The following is a 6,036-nucleotide window of genomic DNA, read 5'->3' on the forward strand; positions in this document are numbered from 1 at the left end:
CCTCCCCTGGAGGCTCACTATTTCACTAAGCATTTTATGATATAGCTTGGGGAGGATGGGGAAATGTCACTTACAGTATCGTAGTGTTTCTGAATACTTTTTGTTCATATGTCAAATGTTTCAGAATCTTTAAAAAGGTTAGTCTGGATGAAAAGATATTACGTTGTATATAATAGGACCTTCCAGTTGAGGTAGTCCTTATTTAAACTCTGAGTTAACATGGATGATGATCAGCAAAGTAGTTAACATATCTCAATGTACAGGGCTCTAGAAATTTAAATGGTACCAAAAGTTAACAAATTTCCTTTTAAAAATTATTATGATCCTCACATGTCTATAATTATTTTCTTCAAATTTGATGGTATGAGTAGTTGTGTTGTATTATATATCTATTATAAGTATTGCTAGGTAGGTGGCTTTCCAAATCAGGATGTAAATGACATAATTGTTTACATATTTATACTAGATCTCCCATTAAAACTGGTGTTTATTTCCTAATTGCTACTTACTTAATATATAGGAATATTACACATAACAGTTTCCATACTTGTTGAAGTACATCATGCTGTCCATACTACTGTAGAATGACAGAAGGTTTCCTTTGCTCCAGATATTCCTAGAACTACTTAGTTTCTTATTTCCTTTAAAAGGAATCTTATTTTTCAAAAATCTCATACTTTACCCACCAACTTTTCCCATTTTGTGGGTATGTGCCTTGTGATTGTTCTTCATTGAAGATATGGAAATAGTTTTTAAATTATATTCATAAATTCAGTTTCACCAGACTCTTCAAATAAATCAAATAATAATTTGAATGTGGATAGATTCAGCTTCAGCATTGTAAAAAAACTATGGTGCTTCGTAATGGCCCTGAGTGTATGCTGTAGCAGAGCTTGGCATATAGGGGGCTAGAGGGCAGAGATTAGGATCATAGAAAAGTAGGGTTGAAATGCACCTCATGAGGTCATCTAGTCCAGTGTTTCTCAGCTCGTGGGTCATGTCCCAAAAGTGGGTTACAAGAATATTTGAAAGGGCTGTAAGTCCCAGAAAAAATTAAGAAAGCACAGGTTTCCCGTTGCAGACTGGCATCATTCCAGCCTGCAAGGAGCTGTGTGGGGCAACTGGGGGCTGTGCATGCACACGCATGTGACTGGCATGCAGCCAGGCAGGGTCATGGGAGCAGCCCCAGCAGCTGGATGTAGATAAATCTGTGCAAAGCGGGGTTGGATATCCAGGGCTTGGGGACTCTCTGGGGGGGAGGGGTGAATGGGATGGGAGTGGGGCAGGTGCCTTTTGGCACTGGGGGGAAGGTGGCCATGTACTGAGGTTGCATCAGGGAGGGAAGGTGCCTGCCCCTCCAGTGGGGGAAGCGGGCGGGGGGGGCCCTTCGAGGGTGGCAGGAAACTGCCTACCTGCGACAGCGTCACCGGGGTTAGTGCCCATACTTGCAGGGGTGGAGCAGTCAGAAGACACTGTCCAGGGGGCGGGTAAGGCCATAACCAGGCTGCCTGGTGTAGCACAGGAGCCCCAACCCAGGGCAGAGGGTGCCACAGGCCTCCCCTCTTCCTCTCTCCAACCCATGTCAGGGTCAGTCTCATTCCACTGCCAGGCCAACTGCATGAGCCAGAGCTGCTGCAACCACCACACTCTGGCTCAAATGGGACACAGCCGGTTGAGGGCTCCCTCTGGCAGAGCTTGGGGGGCAGAGGGCTGCAGGTTGGGAGTGAGGGTCACTGGCATGGCCCAGGGGGGCAAGGGACTGTGGGTCAGGAGTGAGGGGCACCAGCAGGTTCAGGGATCTGTGACTTGGGAATGGGGGGCACCAGCACAACCAGGGGGCTATGGTTTGGGTCTGGCCATTGTTGCTTGCAAATGGGTCCTGATACAAAACAGGTTGAGAACCAGTGATCTAGTCCAACCCCTACTCAAAGGAGGACCATCCCCAGCTGTATCATCCCAGTCAAGGCCTTGTCTAGCTGGGTCTTAAAAACTTCCAAGGATGGAGATTCCACAGCTTCTCTGGGTAACCTGTTCCAGTGTTTTACAACCCTCCTAGTGAGAGAATTTTTCCTTATATCTAACCTAAACTTCCCTTCAGTCAGTCAATCAGCAAATGCGTATTTGCCAAGTCATGCAGTATCATCTTCAGTGACCATGTGTGCAGTTCCTGTAGCCTGCCACTGAACTTAGTCAGCAGGCAGCCATCAAGGGTATGCAACTTGGTGTGTGTTTTGACATAGCTTCAGTTTGGATGGTCATGAAAACCCCAAAAGTGGAGACTGGCTATGCATAGACCTTGCCCTGTCTGCTGCGCTTCCCTTGCTGCGACTTGAGATCCTTGCTATGTCATCTGTGATCACTGGTAACAATCTAGCTGCACGATCTTTGTAACCACCGTTTAGGGAAATTAAACCCACCTAAGACTTCTCTTTTAAATGAGCCCAGTTCCTTCAGCCTCTCCCTGTAAATCATGTGCCCCAGTCCCCTAACCATTTTTATTGCTCTCTGCTGGACTCTCCACTTTCTTTACATCCTTTCTGTAGTGGAAGACCCAGAACTAGACACAGCACTCCAGAAGTGTCCTCACCAGTACTGAATAAAGAGAAATAATTACTTCCGTCTATCTGCTGGCACTGCTCCTTCTAATGCTAATGCAACCCAGTATGCCATTTTCTGTCTTTGCAACAAAGGCACTCTGTTGGCTCATATTTAGCTTATTGTCCGCTGTAACCCCCATATTCTTTTCTGCAGAGCTGCTGTTTAGCCAGTCGGTCCCCAGCAGGTACTGGTGCATGGGACTGATCTGTCCTAAATGCAGGACTTTGCACTTGTCCTTGTTGAACTTGGAGGGCACGTCCAGACAAGCGCAGATGTGCAGTATGTGGCACCGCAGACCCATCCACAGTGTCACACATGCAGGTGTTCCTTGCAGTGGGGGGATGGGAGGCTTTTGATCCTAGGAGATCTGGGAGTCAAAAAAACCCACACCAAAAAATCAGGGCAGCGCACATAGCGGCAGCATGCATTGCCCAAAGTGGGAGCTTGACCAGCCAAAGGCATGCTTTGGCTGCTGACCAGAGGCCCCCAGATAAGGCTGCTGGGGCCAACATAGTTACTGGCCCGAGCCTGGCCTACCCCATGACTAACCGTCTGTGCTCCAGAGTGTGTGTGACATGGACATTCCCCAGGGACAAGTAGCAGCGGCACAAGGGTTTCTGCTGCTATTTGTCCGTGGGAAACATGTTCCTGCTTGTCTGGATATGCCTCATAAGACTTCTTTTGGTCCAGTCCTTCACTTTGTCTAGGTTTCTCTGAATCCTGTCCCTACCCTCCAATGTATCTACTGTTCTCCCTCTCTTGGTGTCATCTGCAGACTTGCTGGGGGTGCACTCCATCCCATCTTTCAGGTTGTTAATGAAGATATTGAACAAAACTGGCTCCAGGATTGACCCCTGGGGCACTTGATACCAGCTGCCAACTAGACATGGAGCCATCAATTACTACCCTTTGAGCCTGATGATACAGCAAGTTTTCTTGCCACCTTTACGGTCCATTCAACCTGGACTTCCTAGTTTTAAGAGGTTCCCTAAGACTGCCAAATAGAATGGAGAGTTTTCATTGATTGTTTGCCCTTCTTCCCCCTCATTTTCTCTTTGTGCTTGCTGTTATTTTGGTTTTAGTTAGTTTCACCTCAGGAATGCTCATGAGTTGCAAGAACAGCACTGTCACCCTGGGGTGATACAGAAAATGGTAGTTATGTCTCTACAGTCAGCCACAGCCAATAAGAAGCAGCCTTGCAAACAATAGAAAGTTATGAGATTATGTTTTAATGTTGGTTTTATTATACTATCTTTTGTTTTTCCTTGTCTGCATGACTCTGGCAGCCAACCTTGGGAAGCTGTGATTAGCAGCGCCTAAAGCAAGGGGTTTGCAATCATGAAGTAATGGCCGAAAAGTTGGCCCAGCCAGTCAGCAGCTCTGGGAGTTTAGTGGGGCAGTGACCTAAATAATGTTGCCTTCCATCCTATCTGGATGAACTGCCACAGTCCTCTCTGGGAGCCAGTGTGTCCTTTGGTTTTTTCCTAGTAAGAGCCTTCAGAATTGTTGGAGACCTCAGGAATGACCCTAGGGTAGATGTTGAAGTAGGACTGTATCAAGCCATTGCCAGCCAGAATCTGCAACAGTTCCTTACATCAAATTCAAGTCACCCTCTGGGCTTCTGAGACCTGACTGGCATCATGGCTTTTCTTCTACTGTGCCTTCAGTAGTTTGATCTTAATGTGACATTGATGCCAGTCACAGTTGTGGTCTCTAGCAGTTATTTCAAAGGCAATGTAATGTACTAGTAGATGGCTAGTCCTTAGTTCTTCTGGGTGTTCTTGTTGCTTCAGATGGCAAGGAGGTCCATTACCTCCGCCGTGTTCCAGTTAGCTGACTATTTCATGGGAGTGGCTGAGGGTGCTGACACTAATATTCTGGATGCAGGCTACTGTTTCATAGTTTCATAGTTGGTAGGGTCGGAAGGGACCTGAGCAGATTATCAAGTCTGACCCCCTGCCATGGCAGGAAAAAGTACTGGGGTCAAATGACCCCAGCTAGGTGATCATCCAGCCTCCTGTTAAAGACCCCCAGGGTAGGAGCCACCTCCACTTCGCTTGCAAATTGGTTCCAGATCCTAGCCACCATGACGGTGAAGTAGCACCTCCTAATGTCTAGCCTGAATATACCCTCTGCCACCTTGTGACCGTTATTTCTAGTCACTCCTGGTAGTCCTTGGGGGGAACAGGGACTCCCCCAACGCCTCCTGGTCCCCTATGACTAGTTTGTAAATGGCCACTAGATCCCCCCTCCACTTTCTCTTGTGGAGGCTGAACAGGTTCAGGTCCCTCAGCCTCATCGTAGGGCCTGCCCTGCTTCCCCCAATCATCTGAGTGGCCCTCCTCTGGACCCTCTCCATGTTGTCCTCATCCCTCCTGAAGTGCGACACCCAGAACTGGATGCAGTACTCCAACTGTGGCCTGACCAGTGTCACATAGAGGGGGAGGATCACCTCCTTGGACCTGCTCAAGATGCATCTGTGGGTTCATGGCAAGGTATGGTTGGCCTTCCTGACCCCATACTGTCAGCCCATGTTCATTTTGGCATCAATAATGACTCCAAGATCCTTTTCTGCCTCTGCACTGATGAGAAGAGAGTTCCCCAGCCTATAAGTATGCTGCTAGTTCTTCCTCCCCAGGTGCAACACCTTGCACTTGTCAGTGTGTTGAACCCCATCCTGTTCTGATCTGCCCACCCCTGTAACCTGTCTAGGTCTGATTGCAGCCTATTCCTTCCTTCTAGTGTGCCCACATCCCCCCACATCTTAGTGTCATTTGTGACTTTGAACAGGGTACTTTTTACTCCCTCATCCAAGTCACTGATGAAGATGTTGAACAGTGCGGGCCTGAGGACTGAGCCCAGGGGGATTCCATGGCCCACATCCCTCCAGGTTGAAAATGACTCATCCACCGTCACTCTGAGTCCAGTCCTCCAGCCAGTTAGTGACCCATTTGACTGTGTACGTATTGACGCCACGCTCCTCTAGTTTTTTTAATGAGAATGGGGTGAGAGACAGTGTCAAAGGCCTTCCGAAAGTCCAGAAAGACTACGTCCCCTGCCACCCCTGCATCTAAGGATTTTGTGAGCTTGTCATAGAAGGCCACCAGGTTGGTCTGACAGGACCTGCCTCTAAGGAACCTGTGTTGGTTGCCCCTAAGCATAACTTTCCTTGCTGGCCCCTCGTGGACATGTGCCAGGATAATTGTCTCAAAAAGCTTACCCAGGATTGAGGTAAGACTAACTGGCCTATAGTTCCCCAGGTCCTCCTTCCTCCCTTTTTTGAAAATGGAAACCATGTTGGCCCTTTTCCAGTCTTCTGGCACCACACCAGAGCACCACAAGTGCTCATAAAACCGTGCCAGGGGTCCTGCAATGACCTCTGTTAATTCCCTCACAACTCTGGGGTGGAGATCGTCAGGACCTACTGGTTTAAATATG

General features: G+C 48.0%; 1 protein-coding gene across 3 annotated transcripts in view; it reads left to right on the plus strand.

Moving 5' to 3' along the window:
• NOVA1 (NOVA alternative splicing regulator 1) overlaps positions 1 to 6,036 on the plus strand; it is a 339,809-nt gene that overhangs the window by 226,414 nt on the left and 107,359 nt on the right. The window lies entirely within an intron of this gene.

Source organism: Gavialis gangeticus, unplaced genomic scaffold (assembly GCF_001723915.1).
Source record: "Gavialis gangeticus isolate Ggan-Ray unplaced genomic scaffold, GavGan_comp1, whole genome shotgun sequence".
NCBI classification, from domain to species: domain Eukaryota; kingdom Metazoa; phylum Chordata; order Crocodylia; family Gavialidae; genus Gavialis; species Gavialis gangeticus.